The 26,422-nt window shown below is 39.9% G+C and overlaps 1 long non-coding RNA gene across 1 annotated transcript; it reads left to right on the top strand.

Moving 5' to 3' along the window:
• The first annotated feature begins 1,300 nt into the window (after nucleotides 1-1,300).
• LOC124169472 lies at nucleotides 1,301-13,460 on the top strand. Its single transcript, XR_006867139.1, has 3 exons — nucleotides 1,301-1,386; nucleotides 9,728-9,811; nucleotides 13,399-13,460. It is a non-coding gene; the product is annotated as an uncharacterized LOC124169472 (long non-coding RNA).
• Nucleotides 13,461-26,422: the final 12,962 nt, after the last annotated feature.

Raw genomic sequence — 26,422 nt, 5'->3', positions numbered from 1 at the left:
GCATAAAAACCTCAAGAAATCTTCAAACAATACTCTCATATAAGTTACTCTGCGCGACCTTGCCGAAAACTTATTTGAAACTCTACCTAAATGTAAACCTTCGTCGAAAAACAGTATCCGCCATTTTGTTACTGCACGGTAAGAATTTATGGGCTGTATTCTTTAAGATTACGGAAAATTAAAGAAAAAACACCATGCTAACAGACTGTGTGTTTTTTTATTCGGCAAGAATCCACCCATAACTTCACCATTCACTTACTTTGGAAGATTTTCAGAGAAAATTGAAGACGGGCGTTTTTATGGAAATTTGCTCACGTTTGAGCCTCTGTATCTCAGTAACGGTTAGGATCTATGTCAAATGAAGTACATATCCATAAATTGCAATCATTTTTGAGTATACCTGCGAAGTTTCAAGTTTATAACTCAAAAAAAGCCATTTTGTAATTTTGTCCGGCTTTTTCCGATTTCCGCCCACTGTGCGACGGCTGGAACCATCGTAATGTGAATGAGGCATTACGGATAGCTCTAGCTCCGAGTCAATGTTACATAATAGGCCCCATATAAACAACAAAAGGGCAACCAAGGATATAAATAAATAAGCAAATTATCGTAAAGTCGAATTTGGCTCAAGATTTTATCCCTAAAGATCATGGCAGACTCAGCCCTTAAAACGTTGGGGGCAATTACAATTAGGAAAACTAAAATTCTACATGTTTAATTATTTATTTTAACTATTCATTTGTGCATTGTTCATCCCAAATACATATACACATGGGATACATAGACAGAACAGAAAGGAGTGCAGAGTGAACATAGAAATATTGTTACACATTAAGAATGAAGTGCAATCGATTATTAGAAAAACAAAGAATAATTTCACAGCAATTATCCGCGAATCAGGGAGAAATAGAAGGAGACCCCTCCCTCATCCCTCTGGAAATGCTTGAAATAATGCAGCTTTTCAGGAACGACGTGTGCCTTGTGTGCGACTGTGATCATGTGTCCTCACCAATCCTTCCTGTTTCCCATTTGCACTCAATACACCCCAAATATTCCTCCTGCCCACCTTGCCAACAATGTCACCTTTACCCAATTTCCTCCTCTGCATCTCTATAAATACGGATTTATTGGTGATGAATCACCCGATGGTGTAACTTTTCTTTGATATCTGGGTTGTGTCCATTAGAAATCATTGCCTTGTATTTTTTATTTTTCATTGCAAAAATTGAAAATCTGTGTTTATTAGAAATAATTGTTACCTGTTCGAGGATGGTAATACATTTTTTTCTTTGGTATTTACAGATGAGGATGACTTTGGTCCAAAGGATTGGTCACTGTCGTGCAATACACGTGTTTCTAATCTAGCCCACTACCAACAAATAGAACGTTTGTATTCATTTATTTCTTTATTTACTGAATGCAAAAGGTCTTCTCATTGGGCAAATGGCAAAAATGAATAAATTCAAAAATAGCAAAGAACAAGTATGGAAACCATAAATAATAAGACTAAGGGGAATTATCAGATGTAAATATGCTGCAACTGAGAGTTAAAGCAATTGCGTGAGTCATATTTTTTTTACGTTTATTTTAATTTTATTGGATATGTCAACATATAGCAGAGGTACTGCCTATTTACTGACAAATAGCAAGAAAAAATCATGAAAGAATACAGATATGTAACATTAAAAAGGGAATTAGGACAATCTCTATAAAAAAGTGAATAAAGAAGTAATGGTAGCCACCTATTATTAGAGAGATGAGAAAGGGCCAGACTTGTAAATGTCTTCAAGAATACAAAAAAAGAAAGATTAACGTTCTGAAGAAGGTAATCAAAGGGAGAAGGGAGGAAGAAAAAAAATAAGCATTGAATAAGTGCATATCTGGGAACTGGCATGTGGAACAGGGAGTTGGTGCACATATTGCAATAGGGTACACCGAAACTTATGTAAGAAAGGAGTTCAGGACAGTCTATGATGGAGTTGAGGATGTTATAGATTAATTTCAGGTCACTTTTAAGGCATATAAAAAGGAAGATTTTGGATCGAGAGAGATGCCAAAATGATGTTAGTGGGTATATCGAGCATGAAAGAGGCTGTATTTCACTATGCGTGCAAATATATAAATGGGTTGCATATAGATTCAAAGTCAATGAGTTTTGATGGAGCTGTCATCATTCAAATGGGAGAGTAATGCATTACCATGGAAAGAAGGAAAGTGTGGGGGAACAGACGGAGATAGAGGGCAGTGGAGCAGTGAGGGGAGTGCGGAGGAGGAGGGGAGGGCAGTTGTACCTGAACAGGCAGGGTGCGTGGTCATACCAGTAGATCACAGCTCATGATATGCATTAAAATCAAGGAGGTTGTAAATATTTGAAGGCGCTGTATTCGAGTTTTACGCGTGGTCAGAATTCCGCCATCTTGGTTTCACTATTTTCGGACGGTCTCAAACGGTGTATGTAAATAATCAAGTATTCTATTCCTAATATCGCCTCTGATTTATAAAATGAAAATGTAATAATTACTTCTTCATTGTCATCGGATTTTCTGATTGTTTGTCATACTACTGTGTATATTAAACTGTCCATACAGTCATATCATGGTGATAATCGTCGTGAACATACTTTCGAATTATTATTGCGACCGGCCGCTATTGTAAGATTTTCATTTGCTGTAATCTTATTAATCACCAGTAGAAGTGTAGGGGAATGGATATTTTACATTTGTAATATGTTATTTTCAGGTAAGCTAGTTGCGCAGCGGAACCGTGGCAATAATTTTTCCTTGGGAAAACATATTGGAGGCATATTTGCACGAAGCATTCCAATAATGATAGAAAAAAGGTTTTACTGTGTTCGTTTGCGATACTTTTTTTTACCGTAACAGCGATCATGACTGAATATTTTTCCAAATAGTTAGCATTGACTCTTATGAGATTATCAACGTTTTGGACAAAGTAGGCGTGGCTTTCCTACCCGAGCACCCCCATTCCTGCCACACTGCGCTCAACGCTCAGAACCAGTGGTGCCCCCTCCAGTATATTTACGACCTCCTTAACCTCCTTGATTAAAATAGGTGCTTGGCGCAGAGAGTGCTATCTTTAAAGGGTGATAAGTTTAGAATTTTTTCAACTTCCATAGTGCAGAGCAAAACTGAAATTACTACACCATCACAATCAGTCTTGTTTAGTATGAAAATGACTCCTTACTCAAGTCTGGGTTGAAAATCAGATTTAAAAAATTATTTTTCATTAGTAACTCTCCGCCACATTAACCATGCATCCTCTCCCTATGAGTTCTCAATTGTCTATCCCCAATTAATGCATGTTATACAAAATCACTAGAGTGCATTCAAGGCACAACTGTACCAAAGTCCATGATTGCTTCATCAAATATAACATTTTTAGCATTGACGCTAGGAATAGTCAAGTACAGTGGCGGCGCGTGCGTATACGCATGTTAGCAAGTGCACACCCAAAGATGAATGAATTATAAAAGAAAACTATTCCTTTGCAATGAGAAGGATAAAAATCCTGTCTGCATATGCAAGAAACATGAAGCTCCGAACGCTACAGCTATCTCCTTTTCGAATTCACCGCTCTACAAGTGTGCGATCCCGTGGCATCGCGCTGGGCGCATTTTCGGTCTATGCGATCGCTTGAGGGTGCTCTGGCGGGACGAAGTATGTATGTATGTACTGTTCAAATGGGTGATGGGAGCAGACTCAAAACGATGCGAGTGCGCACGCGCATATTTTTGGTGAGTGACTCGCAGGTAGTGAAGTGCTGTAGCCGCAACCTACACTACCTACGCCCAGGATCCTAGTCCGTCTACAGAGTCATCTGTATGGCCGTTTTCTACACTACTTCCTCATAGGGTGTAAGGAAAGGAGAATGAATTTCACCCACTGTCAGTTGTAAAGGTGTGTTTAGAATAATTATTTTCATGCATGCTAATATTATTTCTGTTCATGCAATTTTAAGGGTAGAATATACCAGTGATATGTTTTGCTAGCTATGTATTCTATTACGACGAAACATGATGCTCATGGATTAGTATTAACATAATATAATTAAATCATCCTATATCTACTCTAATGCACACTAGGGCGGATCGGAAAAATCGATTTTTTTCAAATCCATCTGGCCCATTGAAAAAAAGTTGTGGGACCGATCAAAAATAAGGCCTGAAAAATTTGAGACCTGTAGGTGAACCCCTGACCCTCGCTCAAATGCAATTTAGGGGGGGAAGGTCGAAATTCGAAAAATATAGTATTTTATGGTCATTTCCTATAGATTTTGCCGAGTTACTGCCCTTTTAGGGCAAAAATTTCGTGCATTTTGACGTATCTGCCACCGTTTAGCCACAAAATGCCTAATTTGAGTCCGCGCCCGCGGAGATAATATTCCAACGCCCACGCAGCGTCGCGGATACAAGAGCCGCAGGCCGATCCCCTCCCCTCCCCGCTCACTTCTACCCCTCCCACGCCTCCAATACAGCAAAATGCATCCCGCGTATACTGCTAGGAGGTCATTTATCTTTGATAATATAAATCGGAAGATGGTAGAAGGTAATAAAGGAAGCTTAGTGAGACGACTTGTCCCTTATTAGGCGCCTCGTCGGGGTTAAACAAATCGATGTTACCAACTTTTAGAGAAGTGATGAAATATTTTTAGATCCGAGAACGCAGGAAAGGAGCCTACGGTCCATGAAAAGGCCTCTCGAGTGGCTATAAAGGTGTGCGAACTATGGTGACCCTTCCCTTCCATTATGTGTGTGACTAAATGATTTAGCGGTACAAAAGGAAGTACTAAAACTTACGGAAAATGCGAATAGGCCAAACGAAGGGTTTTTGCTTAAGTACAAACCTGAAGCACTTTGGAAAGAACATTTGAAATTATGCGATATTTTTGCGTGTAAGTGCAAGAAGGAGCATAATGTTCCCCCCAATGAATAAGTATGTTGAGAGACCAGCGGACGAAACTAAAGATGATGGCTGCAGAATTGAGTCCTAAAGAAACTCGACAACTGAGGAAAAAAAAGAGAATCGCCGGAGAGTGTTGAGTCAACATCGTCAATTCTTGTATGGGAAAATAGTATCAAAAATTTTCTTCATCAATTCATCCGAAGAAAATTAAACTGAAGAGATATCATCCGATTTTTATCTCTACTTTCCTCATCAAATAAAAATTCAGGACTAAACTCAAACTGGAACTTCTGCGAGGAAAATGCGTCTGCCAAATGTGATAGAGGTATATGCAAGAACCAAGAAACAGCAATGATCGTCCCCGCAACTTTAGTTGACGCAAAAATCATAACTTCGTAAGAAACATCCAAGGTAGTTTGCAAGAAATACTTACGTAGACAGAAAAAGATGCTAATTATTGTGAATACGAAAAGAGAGGTATCAAAGGGTGTCATCAAAGGGCTACATTTTTATGGAGTGAAAGACTATACTTTTGTCTGATGAAAAAAGGCAAGAGCACTTATCAATCCAAGTTTAGAGGGGAATGTGTGATGTTAGTTGAAGAAACAGGGTCCCACTTTTGGGTTCGCCTCCCCAGTCGTAGGATTAGCAAAAGTTATAAAATCTGCGATTCTCGATTCCTTTCCGAGTGAAAATTAGATACACGAAAATAAAAAGGATTTGAATGCGATGGTGAATACCGCCCAAAAAGGAGGCATCATCCCTATGCTACAAGCATAATTCCAACATCCCTTGCTATGTGAGTAAACTCTTCTCGGGATTCCCACCGGGTTAATTTTTCCAAAATGGCAAACGTTTCAAGCTCCGACTCGGGACTCATCATCAGGGATAAATTTCGTTGAATCCCGAGAAGAGTTTACCCACATCATTCGCCGGGAAAGTATCAAATCATATTTCATCCCTTACAGAGGTCTATTTGCTAATTGCACTAATTTGACTTAGATTTGCGGCATAAATATTGGGAGGGCAATCTAAGGACCGAATTTGCGTTGTTGCAAGTATTTGTTTGGCGGCCGATCCGAGATTTTTTAAAGTGCTGGATTTTAATATCAACTTTAAGGACTACTCGCTGATGACATATTGGAGAGAGACCACAGTACCTCCGGCTAATTCTGACCTTAGGGCTGTGGATTTTCAAAAATCTGTTGATGAACTTTCAGATTTGAAGTTAAATATTTCTTTTTGTTATAGATACGGACGAGAGATTCGTGAAGATATTCACAAAAACTTTGTTGACAACAGCAAAAGACGAGGAATGACACTGATATAAGAAATACAGATTGGAAAGCAGGTAATTGAAAAATTCTTTCGTGATTGTTCATCCACAGACGATACTGAAACATTAAATATTTAGACTAACGAAGTAAGACGCACTTGGTGTGAATTTTGGTGCATTTGGCGCGTGGGAGAAACTTGCGGGGAGGGGACGCGAGCGGCTTTCGCCCAAAATCCATTTAATCATATCTGTCGGACAAAACCGAAATTGGAGAGCATATCCGAAGGTAGCACACCTTTATAGCCACTCGAGAGGCCTTTTCATGGACCGTAGGCTCCTTTCCTGCGTTCTCGGATCTAAAAATATTTCATCACTTCTCTAAAAGTTGGTAACATCGATTTGTTTAACCCCGACGAGGCGCCTAATAAGGGACAAGTCGTCTCACTAAGCTTCCTTTATTACCTTCTACCATCTTCCGATTTATATTATCAAAGATAAATGACCTCCTAGCAGTATACGCGGGATGCATTTTGCTGTATTGGAGGCGTGGGAGGGGTAGAAGTGAGCGGGGAGGGGAGGGGATCGGCCTGCGGCTCTTGTATCCGCGACGCTGCGTGGGCGTTGGAATATTATCTCCGCAGGCGCGGACTCAAATTAGGCATTTTGTGGCTAAACGGTGGCAGATACGTCAAAATGCACGAAATTTTTGCCCTAAAAGGGCAGTAACTCGGCAAAATCTATAGGAAATGACCATAAAATACTATATTTTTCGAATTTCGACCTTCCCCCCCTAAATTGCATTTGAGCGAGGGTCAGGGGTTCACCTACAGGTCTCAAATTTTTCAGGCCTTATTTTTGATCGGTCCCACAACTTTTTTTCAATGGGCCAGATGGATTTGAAAAAAATCGATTTTTCCGATCCGCCCTAATGCACACCCTAGATAAATTACCACGAGCCGCCACTGGTCAAGTACCTACATATAATGAATGGGCTAACAACAACTCTCTATCAACTGGTTGATTTTGTTCACAGTGACAATATGATGGATAGAAATTTCTATCAGTGCCTAGTCCTTCCTATCACACCTAACCAGAAGTGGAATTTAGTGCGGAAATATTTAATCTGTAAGCAAAGTGAAATACAAAAGAAAATGTATAATTAGTCAAAAGCTGTTATGAACCATAACAGAGAACATTACACAGCTTTTGCACAAATAAGTTGGGAGTTGCTAGAGACTCAGAGGCTTATGTCCTTTCTGTAGGTTACTTGAGGAATTTAGAAGAAATATTTGAAAGAATTATACAGAGAATGTAGGAATTTATTTTTTTTATCTAACAATTGAGGACCTGAGTAAATGCTCGGTTGAATCTGGCAGACGTAAGGCATATTTACTTTTTTATGTTCTGGTGCATTATATTTTTGATGTATCCTTATTTCTTGACTGCTATTCTGAATAAGCGATGCAATAAATAGCTGATGCTATTCCGCGGGTCATTATTTCATCTACCCCGTATTCTGAATGAAGGGGTTTAATAATTTTGTTCGGAATAGCATCTGGCTATTTCTTGCGCGAGCTATTTCGAAGCTCCGCCTCTTCCCGTATGAAAAACGTTCTTAACAGTTTTCGCAACCAATGAGGGAGAAGATATTTTATACATTTTTCTGTATTTTACGGAATATTGACTTGCTATTATAAATTATTGCTTTATTTAGATTTAAAAATTATATTAAAACCTTGGATGTATATAATACGCTTTGAAAATCTTATTTAGGAAATCAGCTGTTTGTTGTGGTTGTGATAATTTCACAATGGCTTCAGAAAGGTGGGTTATAATGATGATTTATATATTGAATCAATTACCTATATCCAATCGGTCCTTTATCGTGAGGTATATGCTATGCGAAGTAATCATTGAAAGCTAAATATTTTTGATTTTCTTCGTAATTGTGTTAGGCTTCGAAGTCTGTTTGTTCGTTGCATGTCAAAATAAATATGTATCAACTTTTGTTGCTTTGCTCGTGACGATATAGCTTTACTGTATGAACTAGAAGCTTTCGTTTCTAATACTAGCTTTATTTTATATGACTCCCTAATTTCAGTATTCATTCTCTGTTTAGGAAATGAAGTAGGTGGCAACGTCACAGCTGTGCTTTCATGTATTATGATGGAATAGTATCGATATTTCAGCTGCAGATTTGGAAAAAGCATAGGGATGTGATGGTGAATTTGAGGATGGATGGAACAGCTGTGAAAAAGTGAATCTAGCAATAGTGAATCGTGTGGAAAGTGCTGTTGTGTCACTTATTATTATATTCGTATCAGCAGATTTTAATTTGCTCACTGAAATTTTTAATAGGCTCTGAACTGTGCCGATAAACTGAATCTTAATTGTTTGAATAACTTTCTTGCCTATAGAGGCAACAATTTGTATTAAATTCCACATGATATATATTGCATTAATGTTGTTCATGGATATTCCATTAAACGTTTGTGGTGAATCATATTTGTTCGGAAACTTTATTGGTGTTCGGATAAATCCTTTGTTTTCACGCAAGTAATTCAAGTCGACTGCCCGTGTTATAATTTAATAAATTTTCAGTTTTAATTGTAGAAGGTAGCGAATAGTGGGGAAAATAACTTCGGCTCGTAGCATGTATTTGTATATTCTGTCCAATTGAGGAAATGAACGGCTGATCAAAATATATGGTTTTCATTGAAAGCTATAGCTATTGCTTGGCGAGTTTGTGTGTTAACACAAGCTTGAAACTTTTCATGTAGTCCACATTGAAGATGTTCTCGTCGCACGTCAAGTGTTGAAATAAAATTATGCATTGTAGATATGAATGCATTACGGAAAACTTGGGCTATTCGTTGTAATTATTTTCATTAATTGTTATTGTTATCGTACTGTCGATGAAGCAAGCTTGTGCTCCACATATTAACCTCGAGTGTTAATTTCAGCCCAATTAGCTTAACTAGTTAAATATTCATCACTTATGCTACGATTATTTAATCAAAATAAAGTAGATATAGTTTTATTTTTGGCTATTATTCCATTTTTCAATACTTGATTAGGCTACTTTAACCTCATAAAAACAATTCAACATCGCAATGCGCACGTTTTATGGGTTGCAATACCGAATAGCCCGGCCTGGGAGACGGTGTAATACGTATTATTGCAACCCTAACCGGGTGCGATTCACCGTTCTTAATAGTGAATTGCAACGGCGCTATAGCTATTTTGAGACTTACGTCTTCCGGTGTAATAAAAACGCGAATTACACCCGTTCTGAATAACGTATTGCATCTGAGTTGCAATACGCTATATTATAGCAACTTCGGGTGTAATATCGGCGAATAGCATGATGATATTCCATCCAGAATAGCAGCCCTTGTCTTAAATACCTTTATCATTGGACAATATATATTTAATGAAATTGATATCCCTTATTGTTAAATTATCAATAGTAGCCTCATTTTCTTAAATGTTCCTGAGTCATGTATTAATGAAGTAAATATTTTCACAGGAAACAATGTGGTCACGAGAAGCAATGCACAGAAAGGCTCCACAGGTGATGCACATACAGGTAGTGCACATACAGGATTCACAGGTAACAAATGTACCAAAATCCATGCTTGCATAATAAAATGTAATATTTTAGCTGTGATTCTAGAAACAGTCAAGTATAGTTAATAGGTGAGCACTGACTCTCCATCTTGTGTCCAGTCCTTCTTATTTAAGTTTATACTCTGGAGTCCTTAAAGTTAATGAAGTTTATATATCCAAGGAATGGTGGACACATAAAAAAAGATTTTGAGAGATCCCTCAGGAAGTCTGGATTCTTATGTATTGTGGGAATTGAATGAAATTGCATCAAATTAGGTGAGCTGCTTCACATTTGTCAGGCAGCACCTCCACACAATCGCATTCCATGGAAAAATATTTAATCTGTGAACAAGGCAAAAAAAGGGGAAGCTGCACGATTTGTTAAAAGCTGTTATGAGCGAGAGAGAGCAATATATGCACAGCTTTTGCGGAAATCAGTTGGGAGCTGTTGTATTTTTGGTCCAGGAGGGTGATGCGGATTAAACGAACAAGTCGGCACTGGATGGTATTGCCTCATTCACATTACGATTGTTCCAGCCATTGTCGTAACTATCGTGCATTCACACGACGATTGTTAAAACCTGTGCTGCCCTCTAGTGCTGACATCTAAAGTGAACGGGAAATTGACGGTTAGCAAAGCTGTTGAGGTATGCATGGACATGATATTACTGTTTCCAACGTGTATTTACCGAATAATTTTTCTTCCGCCCATATTCTTCCTTCCTAGGACAAATCCATGAAAAAAATAGAGCTTCACGAGCTTTTCGTCTTTCTCTTGTCGCTTCCGTTTCCGGTCTCCCAGTGCCTAACCATCATAGAGTGGCAACGTTCGGAACTACGTCAACTATTGTCAGGACATGCGTTCACACGGCTACTTCGGTCAACTATCGTTAGGACGATCGCTCCGACAATCGTAATGTGAACGAGGCATATGTATTTATTTGATAGCTCATACACATTATCACTTTACCGTAATGGGGAACCGGAAGTGACTACTGGTACCAACCTTAGTTTTTTCACCATTTCTCATGGTCCGGAAGTCCATAGATACCAACCCAAGGTTAGGTACTTTCTGCTACAGGAGCTGCTAGAGGCTGGGAGGCTATATCCAATTTTTTGACCTAATAATAGGGTGGTTTTCTATTTTTTTAAATTGCCTAAATCGAAAGATTATTACTCCTGGAGTGTGTATTTTATGCTTTTAGATTTTTAAATTACTCTATTTTTCGGGATTCAATGAAGAGTGAAAAATTTCAATCGCGCGAAAACGTGACGGCTAAGTACGAATGCTGGGAAAAGCTCGCGTGACGTCATTCTGGTTCCGGCTGCCGCCATGTGAGGCAACCGTGGTGCGAGGCTTTAAGCGCCGCTACGATGCGGGCTGCTTGCAGGTAGCAGAGTACCCTGCTAGCAGATAGGGCTTGGCTTAAATACGGATTATTAATATCCTATCAAACGGAGGAAACTTTCCAAACATAGGCAATTTCAATAGGTGATTATTAAGAAATGTGGACGGAAGAGTCCCTTTGGGCTCAGTACAGCAGTCATGCTAAGGAGAGAACTCCACCATATCAAAAGGGTTAATGAATAGGGTGGTTTCCTATTATGTTTTTATTGCCTAAATCAAAATAATATTACTCCTGGAGTGAGTATTTCACGCTTTTAGATTTTTAAATGACGATATCTATTTTTAGCGATTACATAAATGAAAAGTGAAAATTTTCATGCGCGGGAAAACGCGACGGCTAAGTATGAATGCTTGGAAAACACCGCGTGACGTCATTCTGATTACCGCTGTCGGCGTGTAAGGTACCCTTGGAGCGAGGCTTTGAGCGCTGATACGATGCAAGTTGCTAGCAGGTAGCAGAGTACCCTGCTAGCAGGAAGCGCTTGGCTTAAATAAGGATTATTAATACCCTATCAAACGAAGGAAACTTTCCGGCCTTAGGCAGTTTTAATAGGTGATTATTTAGACATGTTTCCCTGAGCTCTGTGCCTCATGCATGCATTGGAAATCTCAGACGATGTAAAACTCCTGACTTCTTATATAGCATCTAGGTCCCTGTGACATCACGTGGAGTGGCATCGCATGGGCGCCAATGTGGCCTTTTTCAAATGTGGTTGAAATTGACCATTAACAATCATCTAAACTGGGATTTCTAAAAACAAATATTTGATATATTTTGAATACACTAATGGTGGGCAACAAATCACAATCAATGCCTTTCGTTTTTTTGATGAATAAAACTACCCTATTGGGTGTAGTTAAGATGGCGGCGAGGCAAGCCAGACGTGCATGTATCTCCACAGTATTATTATATTTCTGTGGTTCAAACGTGTGCGTTTATGTTTTGTGTTTGTTTCTCCAACGCAGATAGTGCTTTATTTCGTTGGGACGAGTTACAGAAATGACTCTCGGTCGACGTGACTCGTCGCTCCCCGGATTTGGCCTGCCTCCACCACGGCAACCGTTTTTCGCCCCTTCCGATGTTCTCCCATTGTCCCTTCAAGTCCCTCCCAAAAATTTAGTGCTGAAGTTCTAATTTAGTGTTATATAATTATTGGTGTGTTACTTTCTTAGCGTCCTTTCTCGACTTAAAATGTGTGCAACGAAGTTGAGTGTATATTACCAAAATGTTCGTGGTTTGAGAAACAAGCTTGGGGCAATGGACTCGTTTCTTCATGAACTACGAAATCACCAAGTGGTATCCCTCACGGAGACGTGGCTTTGCGACAATGTTTCTGATGGCGAATTATCTATATCCACTTCTCAACAAATTTTCAGATGTGATCGAGTCGGTAAGCGTGGCGGTGGTATCCTTCTTGGTGATGACAATCGTTTCTTTGCGCTACGTCGCGTCGCCCTGATTTGGAGTTAGGCCCCGGGATAATTTGGGTCGAAGTAACTCTTCCCTTATACATGATTATTTACATCATTATTTCTTGTCTTAAATACCTGCGTCATTGGACAATATTTATTTAATGAAATTGGTATTCCATATTGTTGAATTATCATTAGTAGCCTCATTTACTTAAATGTTCCTGAGTCAAGTATATATGAAGTAAATATTTAAGTAAATATCAAGTAGATATTGCACCAACAGAATTCACAGGTAACAGCTGTACAAAAATCCATGCTTTCTTCGTCACAATATCTAGAATATACCCATTCTCACAGAGAGCAGATTAAGCAATAGCCTGATAAAGAAAAGTTGCAATACATAGATAGACACAGCTGCTCTAGAGCAAGGTGCAAAAGATAACGATGCTGGCACATTATATTCAAAATTTCACTGGGAGCGGGAAATTAAAAAAGTGAGGAATTGTCCTTCGACATAGATCTCGCAATTAAGGACCTGAGTAAGTGCTAGGTCGAATCAGGCATTCAAAAGGCGCATTTGATATTTTAATGTTATGGTATCTTATATTTTAATTAATCATTATTTTTTATACTAAATACCCCCATCTTAGGAAAATGTTTTCTTTTATGAAATTGATATTCCTTAGTGCTAAATTATTATTAAGTAGTTGGTTGTTTCTTTTTCATTGATGTTCTTGAATCATGTACTAATGGAGTAAACCTTTTCACAGTTCAAGAGGAGGTCACGAATGACAGGGCACCAACCAATAAAGATGCAAAGCCAGAAGGAAGTTCTGAGGGCAAAAAGTAGACTGCAGTATCATGGAATCAGAGCCCAGGATACACAGTAAAAAACCAGGGATTTGTTGGACTCTAAAGACACAAATAAGAGGAATCAAGGGAGAGAGATAAAGACCATCGGAAGAATGAAAAAAAAGAAATATAACTGAAGAAACCTCAAGCCACATGGTGAAATATTGAGAACCTATGTACATTATATTTTACCATAAAGATGGAATAAAAATTATGTGCAATGGTATAATTAACAGTAAGAATTGATTAAGAGTTAAAATTTTCTTTACCACACACCCATTGTATTCCATAATTTAAAGAAAGTATTCCTGCAGGGTAATTTGGGAAAGGTTGACTATGGGTTCGTTTTCTCAGAACCGAGATCAGATTTCATTAAAATATTTAGGTGGATGGGAAATATTTCTTACAACAAAATAAATTATGTAGTCATTCATTTTCTCATAATTTTACAATTTAAAAAAACGATGAAAAATGTGCCACCCACATATCATGAGTTGGTAATGCCATATTATTTAGTTGATTTTATCATTACTGTTGATTTGTTGCGTAGAAATTCGGTCATTTTTGTTGCAAAGTCTAATGTTCATAGATATGAAACTAGAAATGATGGAAGAAGGATTAGAAAATAGTATAGGCGTTCATTAAGTTCTGGAGAAGAATGGATAAGGTGAAGTGTATGGAGAGGAAGAGGGGCAATGACGTGCTGGACATGGTGGGCGAGGTGAAGCAGCTTTCAGATGATGTAGGGAGAAGACAGAAGTTTTAGACTGATCGAGTACTTAGCCAGTTTTGAATGGAACGAGTACATACTTACTTGTACCTCAGCTAGGGAATTGCGTTAGTAAAGGAGACGTTTATGAACAGAAAGGAGCTTACGACAGGAGCTCTTTTCTTAATAGTTGAAGGATATATGTCTACTGAAGAGTCTGATCTGGAGTGTACCTCTTTACGGAGTGGAAAAATGGACACTTAGAGAGGAGAACGAGAGAATACTGGAGGCTTTTGAGATGTGGGTGTGGAGAGGAATGGAGAAAGACCATGACCATGGTCATTGCAATCATGACATATCTGATCCAGAGAGATGGTCTGAGTTTGCTGGAGGCCTAGGCATCTTCTTCAAAATCTTCCGTACATAGATTTTGCTGGTAATATTCTCCATCCCATCATCATCATTTTCATTGATGCTGCTGCATCATTGTTCAATGAAGTAAATCTTTTCACAGCCCATTAAAAAGATGCTGAATGGTCAAGAAAAATTGGACGGGTAAGAATGCACCGACCAATAATGCCAAAAATGACGAGAGGTACAGTGAAAGTTCTAAGGGCAAGCTATATAGACTAGACTATATCATCATGAAATCAGAGCACGGGATGCACAGTAAAAAAATCACGGATTTGTTGGACCCATTTGCTGTACTCAAAAGGCACAAATAAGAAGAGCCAAGACAGAGGGATGAAGGCCCATAGAATTTTGTAACTTTCCAAAAATTGATGCACAAAGGTTAAGAAAACACTTAGCTGTTTCACAAAATAAAATATATTGCGACCGGTTTCGATACAGCGTATCATCATCTGGCCAGATAGTACATTCTTGGCGCCAATTTTTCATGCTGGATGCTGATTGGTCCACCTCCTTTTTTCTCGTATGACCCTCTTCCACGAGTTGTGGAGGGGGTAGCCGTCTACTCTATTCATGTTTTGAGGTGTCTTGAAAATTTCGATAGCCTCCTTTATTAGCCTGGGATAATATCTATTTTCCACTTTAGTCATTTCGTCTGAGTTTTTAAGAGGAGTTTTTTCTCCAATGATATGGACTCGGCGTCGGAGATATCGTAGGCTCGTCGCATTAGTGAGAAAATCACTGAGTGTTTCTGAGCTGGATGATGATGGGAGGCTGCGTGAAGATAGCGATGAGTGTGCGTCTTCTTCCTAAAGACAGCGTGTCCCAGTTTTCCGTTTTTTCTTCTTTTTGACTAGGGCGTCCAAAAATGGTAGCTGGTTGTTGTCCTCTACTTCCATCGTAAACTTGATAGCAGGATGTTGGGCGTTTAGATGTCGGAGGTAGTCTTGTAGGCATTGCTTTCCATGCGGCCAAATAACAAAGATGTCATCCACATATCTTAGCCACAGTTCAGGTTTCTTACTGTAGCTGTCCATGGCTTCCGCTTCAAATTTCTCCATAAATAAATTAGCCACCACTGGTGATAGTGGAGAACCCATGCTTGCCCCCTCCGCTTGTTCATATATTTGTCCGTTCCAGGTGAAGTAAGTTTTTCTTAGGCAGAATTTCACTAAGTCGGCGTAGTCTTCCGGGAACCCTTTTGTTTGTAGTCCTCGTATTATTTCCAACGAATCGTTTTCGGGCAAGTCTGTAAAAAGAGATTCAACGTCGAAGCTGACCATGACGTCGTTGTCCTCCATCATCACTCCTTGAAGTATTTCGACGATTTATTAAGCTGAAATCCATCCTACGTCTTAATGGTAACGACAACGGAGCTATATACCGCAATTTTAAAAAGATTATCAACAAGGACAACAGGAACAATTCCCAAGACACAGAAGACGTCATTAGCCAAAAGAAAACATTCCTCTTCTACGTGAAAGGAACGACGGATAAGATCGGCAACATCCTCCGGAAATTTGGCATTAAAGTCATTTTTAAACCACACGCCACCTCCTGGGAAATGCCAAGGATAGGACGCCACTTCAATTTGAAGGAGTATACGAAATCCCCTGCCGACCGTGCGAGAAGAAATACATCGGGGAAACGGGACGAACGGTCAAAACTCGTATAGAAGAGCACAAGGGGGCTATTCGACTGGGTTACTCTTCAAAGTCAGCCGTAGCGGAGCACGAAGCCACCGGACATGCGATCGGCTTCGAAAAATCAAGAATCATCGCGAGGATAAAACATTTTAAAGCCCGACTCATCCGCGAGGCCATAGAAATTAAGAACAAGAACAACTATAATAGAGATACCGGATTAAGAATCAGCAGCACTTGGAACCCAGCCATCCGCAACATTTCGTTATCTTCCCCCTCCAGTCCTAACTCCTCACCCCTCCCACCCGAAATGTAAAAAGACAGCAAAAACCAATCCCAGCATTATTCCCTAAAAAGTGACCAGCAGTCGGTCGCGAAACGTCGGGGCAATCTCCATCACGACAGGCGGCATAGTACACCCGTATGTGACTTATTTTTAATCATCATGAGCCGCGAAAGCTTCAATCAAGAAAATCATTATACCTGCCTTGTTCCTATACTTAAAAATCCTGCCATGTGATCGTGAATTCTAAGTCACAAGTTTCCCAATTCTCTGGGCATTGTCATTCCCGAACAACGCCGTTTGGCCCGCTAGTCATAAATAAATGGTGTGGTTTCAGGAATAGGGTGGTTTCCTAATATTTTTTTATTGCCTAAATCGAAAGATTATTACTCCTGGAGCACGTATTTCACGCTTTTAGATTTTTAAATGACGATATCTATTTTTCGCGATTAAATGAAATGTGAAAATTTTCAAGCGCGCGAAAACGCTACGGGTAAGTATGAATGCCGGGAAAAACTCCGTGTGACGTCGTTCTGGTTCCCGCTGCCACAACTGAGGTGACCTTGGGGCGAGGCTCTGAGCGCTGATACGACGCAGGATGCTAGCAGGTAGCAGAGTACCATGCTGGCTGGTAGTGCTTGGCTTAAGTAAGGATTATTAATACCTTATCAAACGAAGAAAACTTTCCGATCTTAGCCAGTTTTAATAGGTGATTATTAAGACATGTGTCCCTGAGCTCTGTGCCTCATGCATGCATTGGTAACCTCAGACGATGTAAAACTCCTATCTATCGCATAGAAACTAGGTTCTTGTGACGTCACGTGGAGTGGCATCGCATGGGCGCCAATCTGGCCTTTTTCAAATGAGGATAAAATTGACCCTTACCATTCGTCTAAACCGGTATTTCTAAAACCAAATAATTTGTATATTATGAATACACTAATGGTGGGTAAGGAATCGCAATCAATGCCTTACGTTTTCTTTGATGAAGGAAACTACCCTATTCATGGGAAGTTAGTTGGGATAGGGTTGCTGAGATTTTCCGGTCTGCCCGATCCCTGCTTGAATGCCTTGAGGAGGGCACTTCATGTGCAGCAATCCATCCGTCGGATAGGACGTTAAGCTAAGCCTTGGCACCTTGTTAGTAGTGGAATGATGTCGACGCCGGGTTTCTCTCTTGTCTAGCGACTGAGGGCGCAGATATTGAAGTTTATTAATTATTTCCTGTACTAAAAACTGCTTGAGAAGAAAATTTCGAAAAATAAACAAACATAATCTGTAATTAACTCTGTTTTCAATTAACCTATGCTCAAAAGAGCACCGTTCTTTTATGATAGCCCTGTGTTGGGATGCTAAGGGTGTATCGATTGCTCTTAAGTGAGAACTAGAAATTATCGTGAGCGCTGATTCTGAGTTTTTAAGAATCGCTTCATTAATTGGAAGTTCCAATGACTTGGGAGCTACGATAGCTTCGAACCTATCGTGGGGAGCGCATATAAGGAATGTGTGTGGCAAAGCCCTAAAGAAGTTATGATTAGTCAAGCGAATTGTGGGAGTGTGAGAGAATTGTGGGAGAATTGTGACTGAATAAAATACAAAGGATTGCTGAGGTATTCGTAAAAAAAATCTATGGTCGTACAGAAAGCGTTACCCAGATGTTAATCGAATTAGGTTGGGAGCCACTAGAGACTCGGAGGCTGCGCGCTAGGCTTAGATTGCTTGAATAATGCAGAATAAATATCTTTGAGAGCGACACGTAGAACATCACCAAGAGCCCCAATTTATTTCCAGGTCTGACAGAAGCGATGAAATAAGAGAAATATTTTGCCGAATTTAGATATGTGCATTTGTTTTTCCTTCGAACCAAAAATAACCTTAGTAAACGCTAATCGTAATTTTGTTAAATAATCCCTTCATTTTCAAATTTTGTGTGACGCAAGAGACGAAAATAAGGTATCCTGTAGCTTCAAAAGTTGACGTGATAGAAAAAAACTGATGTAATTTTACTACTCTGAGGCCAAAAGTTAGTCGAGAACAAAACAAACAAAAGATATAAGACAACAAAATTGCCGTTCCCTAGTGTTATCAACGGAAATATGTCATCCTTGCGTGTGAAAGCAGACTGCCTTCAAGGATATTTTGTGCGAGTGGGCGTGAAATTCACAGCGATAGGCTTGCGTCAGGTATTCCAAAATATCGGTCGAATAGGGTTCTGGTCTCGTTCTTCCTCCCTCGTTATTTGGCCCCATTATATTCTCAGTCTAGCGATGGAGTATATTCATTGGACAAGTTCCTGCGAAACTTGTCGCCGGCCAGTCGTGAACACGGAACGCTTGAGTGAGGAACGGTGGTAATCAGGTTTCGGATTTATGGCATCTCCTAAGTTGTGTGTGTTAATTGTGGCGCAGATAAGCAAATTGTAGTGTTGTTACTCGATATACTGTTCTTAAAACATCCTAGTTCAATTTGTGTTAACTCTTTCATATTTATAAGAAAAATTGTGTTCATGGTGGCACTGAGTTTTCCTAGTGACTAAGTGTGATGTAGTGATCATCATGACAAGTTAAAAATCCTAAGATTGGTTTGACACATTATGATTAAAAACTTTTGGGCTATGTCGCCGCGTCAATGCTTTGGGTGGCCCCATCTCTCCATAATCCCTTGAAAAAGCGACCAGCATCGGTCGGGAAACGTTGGGGCCACCCAAAGCATTGACGCGGCGACATAGCCCAAAAGTTTTTAATCATAATGACGAGCACCCGCGAAAGTTTCACCGAAGAATTGGTTTGACACAGTTCTCCATTCCGCACTCCTATCCGCTAGCCTTTTCATGGAGGCGGTATCCCCCTCTTTTTCATCCTTAATAACCTGCCCTATGTAACTCATTTGGGGCCTTCCCTTGCCCTTCTTGCCTTTCACGTTTGGACGGACAGGATGCAGTGATGTGTGGGCTAAATTACACATATTCAACGGGCGGAATCGGTGAATGTTTTGCCTTTCGCCTTCAGATTGCCACTGTGATTTAGCGAGCCGGAATCCCATGCATCACGTCGTTGAGTGGTTGTCTACAAGCTGCGGATTTGGCCTAGAGTTCCTTGGGAGCAAGTAGGATGAAGCTCTCAAATGTCACGCGACCACATGTGGAACTACATTTCCAGATGAGAGGGTGAGTAATAATATCAGCGATATCAGCTAAAATAGATGATTATTTTTATGTAATTTTTTTGTGCATCCGAGCACCTCTTTTCCGGTGACACTACTTATAGTTTTAACGAATCGCCAATTTTCTTCATATCTTCACCAAACTTAGTATAAATAACATATTTGGCACTCTAAACAATCGTAGTGGTACAAATAAATATTTCCTAATTCGGTATTCATCTTGGTGTCGGATGGATGACATATACTTTGCAGGAGCCATCATAGATGAGAAAAGACGATCGAAAACAAAATGTTGCCAAGGTCAACAAAGTTACGGGCCTGTCCGCTTAGTTTGAATCAATTCTGGCAACTAGGAGGGATTTGATATAATGCCGAAGGACGAATTAATGTCCTTAATACAAAAACCATGCCCCAACCTACCCCGGCAGAATCAAACCCGCAAGCATAATTTCGCAAATGCCGTCATAAGCCCGTCTTTCGGAGTCTATCTACACTTAAATAAGAAGTAAGTCGCACCTTCGGCGCGGCTTCCGTCGTGCATTTCCCGACCCCCTTAACCCCTCGAGGTCCGACGACCATACACTGCGAATAAGCCATTCATTCGCTGGGATTATACAACATTTTGAAGGAATTAGCATCCTTTACAAAACACATCATGCCCCATCTCAACCCAAACCCAACGCACCTCGTCAAAATCTGGCATTGTATGCGATCGTCTTTTCTCTCCTGCAAAGTATATGTTATCCATCCGACACCAGGATAAGTACCGTATGAGTGAATTTTTATTTGTACTCGAAGCGCTTTCGCCCTCCCCTAGGATTGTTTAGAATGTGAAATAAGTTATATGTAATAATTTAGGTGAAGATCCGATGAAAATTGGCGATTCGATAAAATTATACTGTTACCTTTTTTCCTTCATGCATTTTTCTATGCTCATGTAAAAATTATCTATACATATTAAGTTTGTAGCGTGTCAACCTGTATGTATTTTGCGCAGCCACACCTTAGGGTCTATTACATTAGTGCCAATGGCTACTGGGAAGGGGTTTGGTGCGTTCGATACAGAATCTCTGCACGCACGGTTTGAACTTGGTCCCAGCGTTGTAGCTCGACATTGCGTAAATTTGCGGGCAAGAAAAAACTTACAAAAACAGACCAAAATCAGCCTGCCTACGAAACGGGAGAGAAGCGGTGGCAAGCTACAATTAATTCCTGTCTCATCACTGCAGTGGTTCTCCTATTCTAAACTCTAGCAACCATGAACTGGTGCAACACCAAGGGTAATTTTGTGATTTTCGTTTGCAGCGCTATGAAAGGCAACAGCGCGTGATAGGCGACAAAAGGGGCGCAGCTAGGAATTAAGGCTGGGGGGGGGGGCGGGTTTAGGTGCATGGGTTGTGTGGGGTATGGAATACCTTCCAGGATAAGCGGTAGTCGCGAGATTAATAAATTGCGGAATTTTAAGATAAATGGTTAAAAATGGTGAGTTTTACGTCTTTCTGAGGGATATTTTATTAATCCTTACCCTATTGTATTGGTAATATTAATCCAATTAAGTAAAATGGATTAAACTGAAAATTTTTCTGAGCTCTGGGGGGGGGTTTATCCCCCAAACCCCCCTCGCTGCGCCACTGGGCGATAAGGCAACGACCACTAGCGCAGCAGAGTCGACCTGGTTGTGGAACAGACAGATTGACATTGCTTGGCAGCATTTTATTTTTCATCAACATTTAATTTTCTCAATACGACCGCTTAGGGCTGGAACTAGGAGTTTTATTAGGGAGAGCAAAGATCAGTTTTCTCCCCCTCCCCACCCATAAAATAGAAAAAAATCTGTAAGCTAGTTTTTTGAGATGCAGTAATTGCAATTAAACAAATTAATAAAGATTTAGTGCTTTCCCAGCGTATGGACTTCTTTGGCTGGCTGATATGCAGTTCCTGACCCAGTGGCGATCCCGAGAACTTTTCATTAGCAAATGAACGTTTGCTATTACGAAGAAGATTGTTGATGTTATTGTTTAATCTATCTATTGATTATCAGCGGTATGTTTCCGTACGGCTGCAAGGATTGTGACTAAAGTTAGAACTTAGGTGCATCTCTTCATGGGCGTACCCAGCGAGGGGCAGGGGGGGGGCAGCTGCTCCCCCCCTGCAAGCAGAAATCGCAAAAGTCTTAAGCAAAATCAGTACTGAATTGAAACGAAAGTATTAAACAAATTTTCTCTAAACTCATAAACTAATAAAGCGCAGTTATAATTTTCTTAAAATGTTGGTATCATTCATCTTTTCCATGCTAAAATGTCACAACTTGGCTTGCCCTCCCCTAGGCCATGGCTTGCCCCCTCCCCCCTAGGCCATGGCTTGCCCCCCCCTAGTTATGATCCTGGGTACGCCCTTGCGTCTCATGCTTCCAAACCCCATAGTACTACTTTCGATTATGTCCGATGCATCCTATGCGTACTTGGAAATCCTACCGGATAGGCATTTCTCTTGACACGCTCAAAGGGAAAACATAACTCAAAGGATTCTGCACTTAACTTCATATTACCCCTTTTAATGCCACCGGGTTGATGTATCGGCCCTCGCTGGTTGAGTGAAAACTGCCAGGGTCCCATTTTTCGGCCCGAATTATTTCACTATTTTTTCGTGATTGTGGCCTTTTCAACGGCTGTAATTTATGTACACCCCCATAATCTATCTATGGTTATAAGATGTAAATATATCTTAAGAGTTGGGAAAAAAATCTAGACGTATTAAATAAAATTAAGTACTTAGCTGAAAAATTTTTAAATCTGAAATGTTGCTTATTTTTAGGAAAATAGCCTTGACAGTCCTTGTACATCCCACGTGAAATGGGCTGGCAGTAAAAGGGTTAATCCTCTTGGTGCAAACCTTTTGCTAGGGTATGCGTTCACACGACGTTTTTGATCTGCACACGTATGGACAAATATAATGATCATTGTTGTGGAGCAGGGTATAAGCTGATTCCGTGCACGGCATATGGAAACCATTTTTTTCCATTGTTTGCTGTTACATATGCATACCATCATCATACCTGCTTTGTTCATTTACCTAATAATCCTGCCATGTGACCATGAATTCCAAGTTTCCCACTACTTCTGGGCAACTATCCTTCCTGCCAGGATGCTGCTTTTAGTACACTCTTGACCTTTTTAACTTTACAGAACATGGCGCTTATCGGCATTACTCAATCATCCATTGTGTAGTACCATACTAAGCTAAGTACTATAATATATATTACTATATATTATAGTAGTATATTATGCATATAAATCCACAGGTAAGGAAAGAAAGGAACATGGAATAGAAAAAGGACAAGGACAACGGTGCTGTGGTAGATGGAAAAAGCCAGAAATCAGAGGGTAAAAATGCGGCCTGACTGGTGTATATATATTATGTACTAGTATATAGATATGACTAAGTACTACCATAAAGTAAGTATACATACTTACTTTATGGTAGTACTTAGTCATTCAATTTGAAGGCTTTGTGGGGAAATACAACTGAAAAAATTGAACAAATAGGAAAGAAAAGTTGTAAATACCTGAATAGAAGTTGTTAAGTTGAATGAAGAGGGATGGGAGGTTGCCAAGGGTTGTTATGGGAGAAGATAGAGAAGGATTGCTGTGAGAAAAGCCATTGAGAAAAGATTTGGAAGCAGTGCTGTAGTTGGGCCAGTACGGCATACCCCCTAAAATCCAAACTCGACATTATAAGCATATCAGTTAAACTGCCTTTTTAAATCTGTAAATAGTAGCCCTACTGTAAATTGTCCAATGGATTTCAAAAAGAAAAAATCGGAAATGATAATTTACTTGTTCAGAGTTATCTCATGGTACAACTTGAAATTAATATAAGAGTTTGTGTTTGACATTTCAATTGTGGCCGAATGTATCATACATGTTCAGCTGTAAGCAAATTTTTGTGAGTACCGCCAAAAATTTTTTTCCCAACTACAGCACTGTCTGGAGGGAAGGAGGCGAGGAGATAAATTGTATTTGAAAAGAAATAAAATAGGCTGTGGAAGGAAAAAGTGTCTGATTCTGCGGACAAAGACCTTTTGAACCCACTTTTTGTATTCCACCACCCTCCGAAGAATTTTGTCCAGGGATGTTTACATCATCAGACAAAATCTCCCTGACATACCATTGGAGTGCCCTCTGCTTGATAGCACCACTGTTGAGCACGGTTCCCAACTTCCAAACTATCTTGTGTCAGCTGTTGCCACGCTTAGTGCATCTGCGTTCCTTTGCCATTGCCTATGTCTAATTCTTTCTCCTTAAAAATACTATATTTGATTTTCAAGCACTCAGAACACATAATGGTGTTTGCTCTTGACTAGTTTATGTATACCGGGACTAGCAACGGTGATCAGGGGTGCAGCTTGGAATTAAGGGTTGGGTTTCAGGGGCAACTAATACTGGGGTGCTTGGGGTATTGCATACCCACCAGGGTAAGCGGGAGGTGCGAGGGCCTTCGACCGAAAAAAAATGAAGATAAATGGTTCAAAATGGTGATTTTTACGGCTTTTTTGGGGATATTTTATTAATCCTCACACTTTCTATAAGTAATATTAATCCAATTAAGTAAAATAGTTTTAAATTAAAAATTTCTGTGAGCTCTGGGGGGGGTTTTATCCCCCAAAACCCCCCCGTCGTTGCACCACTTATGGTGATTACTTTATGGGAGTCACCTGCAATGTATTTAAAGCACTCATTAAAAGATAGATTTAAACGGTCATCATGCTCCCCCTTGGCCATTAGTTTGGACAAACGACTTTTGAGAACCTCTATTACAGTCTGCTTAGATGCTAATCTTGCCCTTCTCACTTCTGCTTTACTTTTCCACTCATTGGTCCGTTTCTTTGACTCCTGAAACAAAACCCTCTTGCTTTTCTACTTCAGCCATCCTTTTCTTCAGTCCCTCTTCATGCAATCTAGCTCATAAAAATTACTTACACTGTTTATACCGGTAAGACTCATCGCTCCTCCCCTCTTCAACTTTTTCTGCAGCTCAGATGTCTTTCCTTTGTTCCCTGTCATTTCTTGTGCTCTACCTCCCTGAGGTGCAGCACAACTTACAGATGAAGTTAAAATTTACGTGGTTGCTTTGATACTCTCCAATTTCGTGCCATCCCCTACTTCACTGGCACAAATCTTATCCGCCAATTTCAAATCTAGTTAGAGCACCTGACATTGATTTTGCTCTTTTAACATTTTCATGATGGTGGCCGCTAGCTTTTCTCTTAGATTTTTGACCTGCATTGGTCAGCTGTTTCACTGTCTTCGTCCTGTCAGTTGGATGAATTTTCTGGCATCTTCCTTGTGCCCTTCTTCTGGCCTTTCGTCAAAGCTTCTAATTCGTCTCTTCTCTTTGTTGCTCTAGCCTGCACCGTATTTATCCAATGTTTTTCTTTTTCATCCAATTAACATTTTTCAATTAAACTTGCGGTTTTATTTCCCAAAATGTATACATACACCACAACCACACTCATTCTGTATTACCTTCTGCTACAGGAAGGTAATGGTTGCGTACTTCTAAAGTTTGCTGTATCCTCGCAGTTTCTCCCATACAGGGGGGCAGCAACAAATTAAGGCTAGGGGGGGTTTTAGGTGCAAAACTCTGGGGTGCCTGAGGGTGTGGAATACCCACCAGGGTAGGCAGGAGGTGGGGGAGCCCTCCCCTAGAAAAAAATTTTCATATAAATGGTTCAAAATGGTGAGTTTTGCAGCCCTCTGAGGGATGTTTTATTGATATTCACACTATTCTATAAGTAACAGGGGCGCAGCTAGGAATTAAGGCCGGGGGGGGGGGGGGGTTTAGGTGCAGCTAATACCGGGGTGTGTGGGTATGGAATACCCACCAGGATAAGCGGTAGGTGCAAGATTAATAACTTGTGGAATTTTAAGATAAAAGGTTCAAAATGGTGAGTTTTACGGCTTTCTGAGGGATACTATATTAATCCTTACACTTTTCTATTAGTAATATCAATACAATTAAGAAAATGGATTAAACTTCAAAATTTCTCTGAGCTCTCGGGGGGGTTTATTACCCAAACCCCCCCCCCCCCCTTTGCTGTGCCACTGCTCCCATACAATGTATGGAGCAGCAACATATTTCTGAGCCATGGCATCAGTTGTTGCACCTGTATCTTGTAGTATCTTGAATAGATATCTATTTACCATTCCTTTTGTCAAGTACCTACATATTTTCCAAGCACCTTTTCATTGCTATCATAATTTAATAAAAAAAAGAACTTTTTCTTCACTTTCACTTCGTTTTCTTCTTGGGGCAATTTGCAATAAAACGTTGAGTGGTACCACACTGGTAGCACTTAGGTTGAAACCTTTTTTTGAAATTAAGTCCTGAAAATGAAGGTTAAGAAGTTTTTTCCATACCCAATTCGTTTCTTTCTTCATCAGAATTTATAGAAACAGTCTTTGGCTTTGTGAACTTATTGTGAACTTGTTGATCATTAATCTAATGATCCATGGTTTTCTGTCCCATACTTTCTCTAATAGCATCAAAGCTATCCAATTTCTCAGCCAACAAATTCGGATCCTTGAAATTTGCCCAATCATCCAATAGCACCTCTATAGGTACATACTTTTCTTTGCATTTGATCAGTCACCATCATACTTATTATACATTACATAATACTCCATAAAAGAATTCACATTCATGCATTCAATCAATCCTTGGAAATAATTTGT

The sequence above is a fragment of the Ischnura elegans genome, chromosome 12 (genome assembly GCF_921293095.1).
Source record: "Ischnura elegans chromosome 12, ioIscEleg1.1, whole genome shotgun sequence".
In the NCBI taxonomy this organism is placed as follows: domain Eukaryota; kingdom Metazoa; phylum Arthropoda; class Insecta; order Odonata; family Coenagrionidae; genus Ischnura; species Ischnura elegans.
Note: the sequence above shows the minus strand (reverse complement) of the source record. Positions and strands in the feature narration are given on the sequence as shown.